Source organism: Terrapene carolina, unplaced genomic scaffold (assembly GCF_002925995.2).
Source record: "Terrapene carolina triunguis isolate 2854851 unplaced genomic scaffold, T_m_triunguis-2.0 Scaffold33911, whole genome shotgun sequence".
NCBI lineage: Eukaryota > Metazoa > Chordata > Testudines > Emydidae > Terrapene > Terrapene triunguis.
The window spans coordinates 10,042,584-10,056,395 of record NW_020698262.1 but is presented as its reverse complement, the minus strand read 5'-3'; the positions used below and the strand labels follow the sequence as shown (position 1 = coordinate 10,056,395).

At 41.2% G+C, this 13,812-nt stretch overlaps 1 non-coding gene across 1 annotated transcript; it reads left to right on the top strand.

The window, feature by feature from the left end:
• Positions 1-4,141: 4,141 nt before the first annotated feature.
• On the top strand, positions 4,142-4,235 carry TRNAR-UCU. Its single transcript has 2 exons — positions 4,142-4,178; positions 4,200-4,235. It is a non-coding gene; the product is annotated as a tRNA-Arg (tRNA).
• Positions 4,236-13,812: the final 9,577 nt, after the last annotated feature.

Sequence of the window (13,812 nt, the reverse complement as noted above, 5' to 3'; positions counted from 1 at the left end):
TTTTTTTTTTTGGTGAAAGTGGGGGTCAAAAAGGGACTGAAGAAGATTTTGCGCCAGGATCATCAGAAGGTGTGTTGTAATCAAGATGAAATTGACAGGTGATTCTCCTTTGGTTAAACGCTTTTTGTGCCTCTTGACATTTCCTCCTTTCATTAATTCATTTCGCAAGACATAGAAGGCACTTTATCCCTCAATGCCTAGGTTAGTCGTTCCAAATCTCTGGATTGCTAACAGACGCATTGTTAGTGATTGGAGCCTGTTTAACCCTAATCCCAAATGCATTACCTAGCGAGTTTCACTTGGCTTTTCGATTTAAGGTATTGAAGGTTATTACCTGTGGTATGTAGGCGTTGTTCTGAAGAATCCCCCCACCTAATTTTGTCATTTTGTGAGTGTGTTTGCATTGGAGGGGGGTTTCCTCACTCTGCACTGTTTTTTTCCTGATTGTGTAATTTGGAGACATTTTTGGAAGATTAAGTTAGATTACCTACTTGAAACTTGCCATTGTCTGCTGGGATTGCCATCTCTTGAGTGTGACAGCATGAAGAAGGTTCTCTCTTTAAAGGGCATCACGATGTTAATGTGCTTGTGTGCTATACATAGTTCTAAAACTTAAAAGGTAGGTTAATTTTGCTTGACGGCAACTTGGAAATGTTGCATTACTTTATTTCTCTGTGTGGTGACCGAGTGCTGAACCTCAATGGAAGTGCATCAGAAAAATACATTTTTATGGCAGACAAAACCGAGGACTGTAATTAACAAAAATACTCATGAGCTGAATTCAGGGAATCCCCATGCATTTCTATACTGTGAATGCAGGGAAAATCACTTTTCCACCAGTTTGTTTAGACTTCATTCCTGCAGAGGCCAGATATCTCTTTATTATTGAATCTGGCCCTAAAATGGGTTCCTACTAGAAGTGAACAGTGTCTTGGTGATGAAGGCCACAATTCTGTCTGCTGTCAAATGTCAGGCTCAAAAATAGGCATAAGGTATTATGTAAAATATATGGAGATATACCTATCTCACAGAGCTGGAAGGGACCTTGAAAGGTCATTGGGTCCAGCCCCCTGCCTTCACTAGCAGGACTAAGTACTGATTTTGCCCCAGCTCCCTAAGTGTCCCCCTCAAGGATTGAGCTCACAACCCTATATTTAGAAGGTCAATGCTCAAACCACTGAGCTATCCCTCCCCTCATAGGAGTAAAGCTCATGGATGAAATACTGATTCCATTATGAAATCCCATTGACTTCATTGGAGCCAGGATTTCTCCATCTGTGTTCTGAAAATCATCTCAAATGTCTTTTGATTTTCTTTGAGGACTTCCTTTAAACAAAAGGCATACATAAGTGGTGTTGATGATCATCATGTATGTCACTTTTTGACTTTTTTTATTAATTAAATATTGTAATTCTGAGGGGTCCAAAGGGCTACAATAACACTAATAATAAATTACTTTATCCTATCATCTATCCCACTGGACTGAATAAAACAAACCCGAGAGAAAAGGGGGGAGGAGACCCAACAAAATAAGAAATTAATCATTCTTATAAATAAGGGAAGAAATGAAATAAACATGAATATTGTTTTGGAAAGCCCTCGGAAAATAACCAGAAACAACCTCCCCAGGAAGACTCAATTAAAGACTTCAAACTTTCTTAATAAAAGGGGAGAGGGGGAGGAAAACAACTGCAAACAAATGGAGAAGTCCAAAGCAAACCCAGTGAAAGATGTGGAAGAGAAGATGAACAAAGCAAGTTACTTATTATTCAATACCAATATGTGCTCTCAGCTAGGATCTCCAGGATGGAGCCAGTGACTGTCCCCTTTAAAGGGTTGAGCTCCCTTAATAATATGTGCATTTCTCTTTTTGATTAGCAGTAAATGGCGTTGGTACAAATCTCAAAATACCCTCCAGCTGAGCGTTTGTGAATGGGCTGGTCACCGGCATGGGATGATTTTGTGGGGGTATTGTCACCAAATGGTTGCTGGACAATGGTGATGTGGCCAGACAGAGACGGTTAGGATTAATACACAAATCATGTAACACACCCATGCTCATCCAGGGCTTCAGGGTGATAGCAGGCCTTGGATAGACCTTGGATCCTTCTGTACAACGGCACCACCCCTGCAGCTTGGACCGAAGGAGAAGCTGCAGCTAGTAGAAAACTGTATAACATAGATCCTAGCTAGTTTACCATAATGTACCGGCACTAGTGGTCAGTGTTCAGGGCAGGTGTGGGGTTATCGGGTTGCTCAGATTTGGTGAAATATTTGCAAGCAATTTGTTGGCATGGTCCATTTAGTAGCACTCGTGCATTGTGCCAAGTTTTCAAGTCCTTGTCCTCCAGTGAATATTTAGTTATTTATATAAAGTGGAACAGGTCAGCAGGAGAAACTGAAAGCATCACTATACCAATATTCTAGTGGTTAGAGCACTCACGTGGAAGTGGGAGAGGAACTGGAGTTCAAATCCCTGCTCCAGAGTGGATCTGAACCTAGTTGAGTGCTCTAACCACTGGGATAAAAGCTTTAAGGTGGGTCCCACTATCACTTCCCTTTGGCCATCTTCTGAACATAGCAGCACAGATTTTTTTGAGAATATTCAGCAAATTCATGGCAAATTCACAAATAGCTTTGGGTCAACCGAAGCGGCATTTGGTGAATAAACTGTTCGGTCAAACAATTTCATCCAGCTCTGGGATTATGGCATTATTTTGTGTATGAATGTATGGGATGGGAACCTTCACCTATGTTTTGTAAATTCAAAGAAATAACTAAAATGACTGCATGGGCAAATGACTAGAATTGACCACCCACACATGTAGTTACTTACTTAGTCCTGGCAACTGCAGTAATTGCTTGCAGAGGGTTGGCATGCTCTAGCCCATAAAGTCCTGACATTTAACTTAAACCTCATTACATTCTGGGCAAGATCTGATATTGCAACACACTTAGCTAGATTTTTTACACACATGCAGAATATCGCATGCTATACTGTATGGCAAATTCACTTATATAATGGGGGTGTTTTAATAACAATTTCTAGTGCCTTAATATATATATGTGTGTGTGTGTGTGTGTGTGTTTAATCACAAACAAATCACTGGATCAAAACTGAGTAGAACTGAATACAAAAATGATCAATTAAAAAAAGAATATATGGTCTCCTCTCCAAAGTGCTAGCTGCACTTTGTCATCCCTTTACCTCCTTTAAACCCAATTCAGATTAGAGCCGCTATCTTTCACGATTATGTAAAAGAAGTGATAAAAACGTGGCTTTTCAAAAAAATCATGTTTGTACAAGAATTTGCTGACATTTTGTGGAGTGATAACTTGATAGTGAAAATATCCAGATCCCCCCAGACCTGGAGTCTGGAATCAGTAAAAAGAGCCTTTCAGGCATATTCAAAACTAACTTATGTTCCTTTTCCAGCACTAAATCGGATCCTTTTATTATTTTTTGGTAAACCGACCTATACAATTTTAAATAAGTATTTGCCAGATTTACTGGGGTTTGGCGCCTGCCTGAATTGTGCTCTAATCATTTCACACTATTTTTTTTAAACAGGTAAAAGGAAGAAACATTCTAGTTTAAATTTAACTTGCTGGTCACGCTTGCCAATAAATACACAACCAGATGAAATGATGATGAGGTTGGAATGTAATCTGTGCTCGGAGAGGGCTATCGGTGCTGTAGCAGCAACAGAAAAATGACATTTTGCTTCTTGTTAAAAACTAGCAAACCAATTTGGCAGTGCCAGCGTAATGCCAACAGACCCTGATTGTTGGTGGGCAGGATTGAACCAGGGACTGCTAGAGCTTAGTGTATGAGCCTCTTCTGTATGAGCTACTGGCTATTAGCTAAGGCTGTAGAGCAGACTTATTTTCTCTCCCTCTCTAAGTGGTCTCGGTGTCACTAGATGGGACAGAACACCACACCCAGGAGGTGTGGGGGTTACACCAGCATAAGGTGTCTCAACGCCAGCTCTCCCTAGAAAGGCCTGGCGGCCTATTAACAGCTACAGCTGCTTAACTGAAATTGTTTGTGTTTTAGTGCCCATGGTAGAGTCATGCATTATAATGGAGTTTTCAATACACTGTACCTAGGTGATTGCAGTATATCAGCTCCCTGTAAGATGGCTCTGTGGCATAATGGATAGTACATTGGACTTCTAGTGTGGTGATAAATCAAAGTCATTCAAAGGTTGTGGGTTCGAGTCCCACCAGAGTCAAATTTTGCACCATCCAAGGTAATATGCAAACTTGGGTGCTGAAGATAACAGGGCAGAAAAGCTGGTTGATTGATTGGTTTGTCAGCAGTCTTAGCAGTGAGTGTTTTCTGTGGGCCAGACTATGATGCTCCTATTCATACAGAATAATACCTTACTCCACAAATCCCCTCAGGTCCTTATGGGGCTCAGCCCTGTGAGGTATTAAAATGCTACCACCCATGGAAGTCAACCATTGGTTTTCAAAAGGTATTGAAGGGACCTCAGTGCCTTGCAGAATTGCAGCCTTTGTTCCAGATAGAAGGCCAAATCTTCAGTTGGTGCCAATTAGTGAGGTTTCTTCAAAGTTAAATTGGCATATGACACTATGCCAGCTGAAGGTATGGCCCATAATTTTCTTCTGGATAGGTTCTGTACTGGGTGTGGGGGGACAGGGTAACTTTCTAGAGCACGCATGTTCTATTGTAACATAAGTATTAGATTATATGCTAAAGGAATTGGTACAAAATACACCCTGCATCTAGCAAATGTTCTCTGTAGAGGCACTCGTCAAACAGATGGCTGTAAGAGGAATAACAAATAAAGTTCGTGATTAACATAAACTTACGATTCAGTTTAGTGGCCAAGTTTTAGAGTGTGAATTTTTAAATCATTTGTTTCAGCGCTGTCCAAACTAAAAGGTAATTTAGTGGTCCCATCCCTGCCTCGTGTGGAGATTGTCATCTGGACACTAAACCATCCCAGTTGGGATGACATTTATCCCAGCTTTATGAAGATTTCTCTCTCCAGAGTACGCTTGGTGTACGCCAGACTGTGCCAAATAACACTCATTCTTAAAAACGCTTTGTAGGAAAGGATCCCTCTGAAACTTTTCTCCCCACCAGGAAATTACTCAGTTGAATCACTACTTCAGATGCACACTCTGCCTCTTCTTAATGCTGTTTAGGTATTTACAAATGAAAGCTGTAAAATTATGGATCATTACCCTGATCTCTTAATTGGTCACTGTTATCTTCTTAAAGTAATTTCTCTGTAATGCTTCTATACTAACAGATTTGGGCATCCAATGTAATTTTTTAGCTTCGTAAAGAAGCAGCAAATCATGACAATAATGTGAGACCAAGTAAATATAATTTCCCATTCCCCATATAATGAGCTATACCAGGCCAGTTGACTTTTAAGAACTCCTCTTCATTGAAGTCAATGTGGAGTTTTGCTTAAACACCAATTACATGTTTTAGACCCAGGAGTCATGCCTAGAGCAGGGCAAATACTTGAAAAACCCTGAATTTTGAACAAAAGCACCCAGTTTTGCTTGCGGTTATTAACGGTATCTTAGTAGTAGTAGTATTTTATTACTATCACAAGTATTTGCATAACAGTGGTGTGACAGTTCAGGAACCCCTAGAGTTCCTTGAGCTTTAGCACAAATTTGTTCACCCAAAATATCATTAGTATCTGAAAGAACAGTTAATTTCCAATTCAAGGGCTCCAAGTTGTTTGTCCAAACTAGGAGGATATTTCTGACATCATTATCATTAGGTTCCTATCTTTATTTTTCACTGCTTATTAATAAAATAGTTCTGTTGAAATCCGTGTGGTTTTGTGCAGAGACCTTTTGTCTATATCAGAGAATAGTGCAAAAACATGAGTCAGGTTACATGTCTCTGTTTTTTAAATCTGAAATTATAGTTTGGGATGGTTGTTTTATAATGTGCTGTATGGAAGCTACAGTTGGTATTTTTAGCCCCAGCCAGTTTGCGTGCAAGAGAAAACAGTCTCTCTCTAGATAGCTAGAAAAATATAACTGGTAACTCTTGACAAGAAAAGGGTCAGCAGTAAACAAAAAACAAAAACCCAATGAAGTTACATCGCTAGTCACTTTTTCTTTGCTTTGGATTCACTATTTTCAGCTTATCTCTTTAGGGACAATATTGAGGAAATTCTGTAATGGAAAACAGACATTTTTATACTATTGGAAAAGTAAAGAGAGTATTGTGCTGGGTATTTATTCCTGGCTTTCTTGCCCAAACCTCTGGCTTGAACTTGTACTATACTCCCCTGCCCTATCAATAATCATAGAAATAAGAGATGAAAATTACTTGTTAGGTCATCTACATCTCTCTGCCAATGCGGGGCTGCTCCAGTGATTTGCTGAATATTAAATATCTTGAGCAATGAGGCTTCCATCACCTCCCTTGGGAGACCATTGCATGCTCTGATAGATCTTGCTATTAGGGCAGTTTTTCTGCATACTTGGCCTAATTTTCTCTTTACTTAATTTCCTCCTATTACTCCTAGTTTGCATCCCCTGGTATCACCCTAAACAATTACTCCCTTCCTGTGGGTTACAACCATTAGATATTTGTATGATTGTCATTTTGGCCCTCTTCTCCTTGCTTTCACCCTGAGTTGTCATTTGGCTAAGCTATTCAGGTCTGGTTTTTAATTTTTTTTAATAAATAAGTCCTGACGGTATCTTAATTCCTATTCTTTTTATGGCCCGTGGGACAGAATGTGTCTCAAAATGAATTCCTTTTAAAAAGATAAAATATATTAATAAATCCTATGAAATTATGATGACCCTCCTGCTCCTGGGAGAATCTCCAATGTCGCGATGGGTCTCGGTAAATATTTATACCTGATGAATTAGCAGCTGGCTACTAAGTGCCATGATTACTCCAGTAATTTTGTGAGCAAATGGAGATCTGGCATTTGGAGTTCAATGGATGCAGCACAATTTGTTCTGTTGGACTTTCAGAGAATTTACTCAGTGCTGGTGACATCATTGTTAAAACATCCGACTCTCCCAGCGTTTCCATCTGCAAAACACTGAAGGATTTCCCTTCCCCCCACCCCCTCACCCCGTATGAAACTGGAGAAAACAAGAGCAGAGAACAGCAGAAGTGGATAGTCTTTCAGCTCTACATAAAATAGGCTGAATTGTGGCAGTCATCAGTATCTGATTGCGACTAAAACCTTCCCTCTGGTTTTGGTGGTACCTCAAGCTCAGTGAGTAGCAGAGCAGTTCCATTTCTTGTCCCCGGTCAGGGATCTAACTGAACTGCGTTTCAGAACGGCATGGCATTGGAAACACTCCAGTCCACTGAGCCGCTCTGACCTCTAAATGTTGCGGTAACTCTATATGACTCACTTGTGACATTGATCTGAACGCTACAAACCCTTTCCTGTTGGTTTGTGGTAAAAAAAATCTTAACCCGTTGATGGCTAATGACATGGTGCAGAATGGAATACAATTTATGGTGGTAGCATAAGAACACCAAAGCACTTCACAAAGCAAACAAGTTAGTAACTGAGAGAGCTGAGCAACCCACATGCGCTTCGTAATAGCGTGCAGAGTCTGCCTGGTTGAGAGAGGGAATGTTGGCCTCGACAAAAGGCTACTCGTCTATTCCTTTTGAAAGGTGCCTCTCTTTATAGTCATCTGCACTTTGACTAAAGGAACCAGTAACCTTCCTCCAGTGCAACTCCACCCGGCAAGCTCTAGGAACGGTAGGAGTCGAGCATCCATACCCCTGAGCTATCTAACCATACTGCAAACAGGGTTAGATGAAATGATACAAATGTTTACTCCACCATTACCAAGGTTGCTCATATGATCATATGAATTTATAATATACATATATATCATTATATATACACACACAATCATGAGAACAACTTCACTGCCTTATGACGGGAAAATGGTTAGAGTAATTTTTTAGTGGAACTATTCACAAGAACCTTCTCCTTTCTCTCATTTGCTGGATGTAGGGAGATTCAAAACCCTGCTGCTTATGCTATCATGGTAGTTTTTTCTCCCTTTGTTCTTTGTCTTCAAAGTATAACAATGGGGTCGGAGTATAGTAATAGGATGAATTTAGTTGACTGGGGTTTCAAAGAATCAACATTCCATGCTGTGCTCCATGGAAGGTTCACGAAATTAGGATACATACACATGTATCTCTAAGACCTTTCAACTTGGAAAGGAAACAAACTTATGTAAAACATCACAGCTTAGATTTTAAACAAAGAGGATGTGCTCTGACCTGTGTAAGTAGAGTATTTACAGTTATAAGCCAGTATGATATATGTCTCTTACAAATAATAAATAGAGGTTGAGTGTTGAGCTATAGGATTCATAAGGCTAAACTAATAAAAGTAATAGTCTTTATTGACTAAAATGAGAAAGTTTTATACTTGGGCCATATTCCCAAAATAAATTTACTGGAAAATAAATGCAAAGTGATTCAGATATTGTTATAAAACCATTTTTATGTGCGCAGAAGATACAGGAGAATTAGGCTGTTCCAGCTTTCCTAGAAATTCCAACTCCCATTTTGAGTAGTTAGTCATAGTGAGACCCAAACAGCTTTTTAATAAGCCTTTTAATAAGCTTCTCTTATTTCAAATAAAAATAATGGGAAAATCTGTAAAAACAAAACCAACTTTAAAACTGAAACCAGCCTGGTATCTGAGCAGAAGTCCCTCCCCCCCCCCCATTGCTGTCTGGGAGATCAAGGTTTAAATTCATATCCACGTATGTTTTCAAGCCAATATCAGCAGGAGCAACAAGTAGAACTTTTGAACCTTGCATTGTAAAACAGCAGAGCTGATGGAGACATGCTGCTAATTTTGCATGCGGAGATGTTCCAGGATTTCTCAGCGAAAGAGGCAGGTTCCTAAGCTAACAGGTTGTAGCATTCCTAAGTCCCCACTAGTGATCTTTATTAGCTCTGCCAATTAATGATGTGGTCTTTAACATAATTATTAGTAGCAACGTGGCTTACACCAGCTAGCAGAAAAACAGAAGCGTCCCCTTCCTCCCCCTCCCTACCCCGTGCTATTACTTGCTACAATAGAATTTGAGATGTTCACTATTGGTAATAGAGAAACGAATGCATCAAATGAAAACTCAAGGGATATAAAAAGCCAACAAATATTGGACTTCCTTGTACTGATTTTTCAGAAGAGGTGCACTTGCCAACTGTAAAACTGAAATACTTAGGTAATTGGAGGATGGAATAAGATGTTGATTGTGAAGAGGACCAGCTTATCGAGAAATACAGAATTGTATATATGCCTCCTTGGGGAAAAAGAAGAAAGAAACTACTTAAGCCGGGATCCAAAGATTATCGCCAGCCAATTTACCAGTAATCAGCAAAGAAAAGTAAATTACCTGAGACTAACTTTATAAGACTTTGTAATGGAAAATACTGCTCTCATTCAAGCATTGAAGAAATAGTATGACATGTTTTATTTGCATTGTTGTTTTTTCTCCAAGAAAAAAAATTATATATAGACAAATGTCATCATTCGCCATCATTTACTACAGTATAAAGTTGCTAGCATTTTGTTTGCTCTGTATAAATACCGGGTATTTCAGATCAACCAGTTTCCTGCTATATTTAGAATAGGCCATATCAGTGGTAGCTGAGTAGTAATGGTTGGCACATGTTCACCTTTTAAACAGATTTGATCTTGTATATTAGCTCTATTTACAGATAGGGCACAGGATGTTTCAATGACTTACCATAGTATTACACAGTGAATTGGCAGCAGAGCTCGTAATGGAAACCAGATCCCCTGAATCTCAGTCTTTCCAAGGATTAATAACTTTTTAAAAACTCAAGTGCGAGGGGAGCTAGGGGTGGAGAGTTAGCTGTATCTAAGGGGACAAAAAAAAAAAAAAAAAAAAAAAAAAAAAAAAAAAAAAGAAATTAAAGAGCAACTAGCAAAAACCACAAAAATTAATAGCGTTGTTTTTAAAGCACATCAGAAGCAGGAATGCTGCCAAACATTCAGTGGGGCCACTGGATAATCAAGGTGCTAAAGGAGCACTCAAGGAAGACCCAGCCCTTGTGGGGAAGCTAAATGAATTCTTTTCATGTGTCTTCACTGCAGAGGATGTGAGGGAGATTGGCCCAGGTGTGACATTCTTTTTAGGTGACAAGTCTGAGGCACTGTCCCAGATTGAGATGTCAGTACAGGAGGTTTTGGAACAAATTGATAAATTAAACAGCAATAAGTCACCAGGACCAGATGGTATTCACCCAAGAGTTCTGAAGGAACTCAAATATGAAACTGCAAAACTACTAACCTATGTAACCTATCACTTAAATCAGCCTCTGTATCAGATGACTGGAGGATAGCTCATTGATTTTTTTTTTTTTAAAAAGGCTCCAAAGTGGATCCTGGCAGTTACAGGCCACTAAGACCAACCTCAGTATCAGGCAGATTAGTTGAAGCTGAAGTAAAGAACGGAATTAGACACGCAGATGTATGCGGTATGTTGGGGAAGAGTCAACATGGCATTGATAAAGGGAAATCATGCCTCACCAGTCTATTAGAATTCTTGGTGGTGGTGGTGGTGGGGGGGGGGTGTCAACAAACATGTGGACAAGGGTGATCCAGTTGATATATAATATACTTGGATTTTTGGAAAGGTTCCTTGCCAAAGGTTCTTAAGCAAAGTAGGCAGTCCTGGGATAAGAGGGAAGGTCCTCTCATGGATCAGTAGCTGGTTAAAGGACAGGAAACAAAGGGCAGGAATAAATGGTCAGTTTTCACAGTGGAGAGAGGTATACAGGGGGTCCCCCAAGAATCTGTACTGAGACCAGTGCTGTTCAACATCCTCATAAATGATCTGGAAAAAGGGGAAAACAGTGAGTTAGCAAAATTTGCAGACAAGACAAAATTACTTAAGATAGTTAATTTCAAACCCGACAGCGGAGAGTGACAAAGGGATCTCACAAAATTGGGTGACTGGGCAAGAAAATGGCAGATGAAATTCAATGTTGATAAATGCAAAGTACTGCACATTGGAAAACATTATCCCAACTATACTTACAAAATGATGGGGTCTAAATTAGGTGTTGCCACTCACGAAAGAGATCTTGGAGTGATCGTGAATAGTTCTCTGAAAACATCTGCTCTATGTGCATCAGCACTCCAAACAAGCTAACAATGTTATGAGCCATTAGGAAAGGAAGATTTTCTATCTTATTACCTATCCTAATGCCACTATATAAATCTATGGTACGCCTACACCTTGAATGCAGTGTGCAATTCTGGTTACCCCCATCTCTAAAAAGAGATGATAGAATTGGAAAAGGTACAGAGAAGGGCAACAAAAATGATTATGGGTATAGAACAGCTTCCATAGGAGGAGATAAAAAGATTGGGACTGTTCAGCTTAGAAAAGAGACGAGTAAGGAGGGATATGATAGGTCTATAGCCGGGGTGGCCAAACTTACTGAGCCTCCGAGCTGCACATGGCAATCTTCAGAAGTTCGAGAGCCGAGGCGTGCCTGCCGGGGCTCGCGGCTTCAGCCCTTGGGGTTGAAGCCCCGAGACCCCCCCCCCACACACACACACATTGACCAGAGGTGATGTGTGGGGGGCCCTCCCAGATTTTTGCCAGGATTTGCTGGCCCCGCTCCGACACATGCTTCTGCCCGGTCCCCTCCCTACACAGCAGCTGCTAGAGCCGGCAAGCTGGGAGCTGCGGCCATGGGGAGAGGCAGTGGCAAACGGCTGGGAGCTGCAGGGAGAGCTGCTGCTTTTGCTGCTACCTCTCCCCACAGAGCTAAAGCAGTGGCCCCTCCCTTCAGTTCCCAGCTGTTTGCCACAGCTAACACCCAGAAGCTCCAAGGAGGGGCTGCTGAGAGTAAGGGGTGTGTGTGTGCCTGGAGGGATGTGACTCAAGCTGTTGGGAGGGGCTGACCCTTTAAATTGTGTCCCCCCACTCTCAGCAGGCACCAGTCATCTCTGGCAGAAGCCCCTAACCCCACACAGGGCAGAAGCCTCAAGCTCCCTGCTCCCAGTCTGGCAGGTGGAGAATGGGGCTCGGTGAGCAGCACTTTAACATGTGGCTCGCCAGCCATGGTTTGGCCACCCCGGCCTACAGACTCATGACTGGTGTGGAGAAAGTGAACCAGGAAGTGTTATTTACCCCTTCCCATAACGCAAGAACCAGGGAAATGAATAGGCAGCAGGTTTAAAACAAACGAAAGGAAGTATTTCTTCACACAATGCACAGTCAACCTGTGGAACTCCTTGCCAGGGGATATTAAGGCCAAACGTATAAGTGGGTTCAGAAAAGAACTAGATAAGTTCATGGAGGACAGGTCCATCAAAGGCTATTAGCCAAGATGGTCAGGGATGCAACCACATGCTCTGAGTGTCCCTAAGCCTCTGACACAACCTGGGACTGGATGATAGGAGCTGGATCATTGGTTCTGTTCATTTCCTCTTAGGCATCTGGCACTGGCTACCATCGGAAGACGGGATACAGGGCTAGATGGACCATTGGTCTGACCCAGTATGGCTGTTCTTATGTTTCATATCTTTTTAATTTGGCTTGTCACAATCTTGACTTATTCCTATTTTTGACCATTTAAAACTGAAGTAGCTGGAAGTACTAGAGAACAGTAGGCAGCAATTCTCCAATGAGTGGGTTAGGTAGGGGGAAGCCAAACTAGATAACTTACCTCTTTTCCTGCCCTATTTTCTGTTGTTCTTCATATTGGATACGCCCTGTAATTTCACACAGGTACACATTTCAGCTGGTTTGTTCTTCTTGAAATTGAGCCCATCGGCAACAAATGCAGTTTGGGAGCAATCACTCGCTGTTAATATTCATAAAATGTTTTTTATCCGATTCCAAGTGCCATAGGTGTTCTTAGTACTTAGAAAATTACAAGTTATTTATATTGCTAAGGTAGCCCTTTAGGGACCCCAGCTGGGACCAAGGCCCCCATTGTGCTAGATAATGTACAAACATAGAATAAGAGCAGTTCCTGCCCTGAAGAGTTTATAATCTAAACAGACAAGAGCGACAAAGGGGTTGGGAAGAAGAGAGAGAACATACAGAGTGAACAATGACAATGTTTGTAAATGTCACGCTGGTTCCATAATTTCATACTGAAAGTCCCTCGTAGTTAAAATCTAGCTACAGCAAGGGATGATGGTCACCAGAGAAGCAACCAGGGCATTGTCTGTTCCTGGATTGCTGATGAGGCTGCATCTCTGCATATGCCCAGCCTCTCCCGGCCCAGAGAATAGGAGTCCGAGATGGGTCTTGCCACAAAGTGGCTATGCTCTGCACAAGTAGGCAATTAGTTAGACCGAAGAGAGTTCCTCTCCACTGTAATTTCTCTCTCTGATTTAGTCCCCCACCTTCTTAAACTCAGATGTATTTTAGCATTTGGGTTTCCTTAATTCTGCCACTGTTGTTATTGCTATCTTATTCTATTCTCTTTTGGCTACCCTGTCCTGCTCTCTAGCTCTGCCCCCAAGCCAAACCATAACTGGCGTGCTCTCGGTGGCTATTGTACTGGCCAGCTACGAGCCATTGTTCGTCTTGTCTTCGAGCTTATTGGAAAATGCATTTTGCCTTTGGGCTGGGTCAGAACAGTACTGCCACACTGAGCCGTTATGGCTACTGCTCTGTCTTTCGGCTACTGATTATAGATGGAAGACATTTAAAAAAAGATTTTTGTGGCATCTACTGTGAATTTAATTTCCCCTGACCTCTCATTATAGACTCATAGCAAGGCCATCATTACAGAAGAAGAAA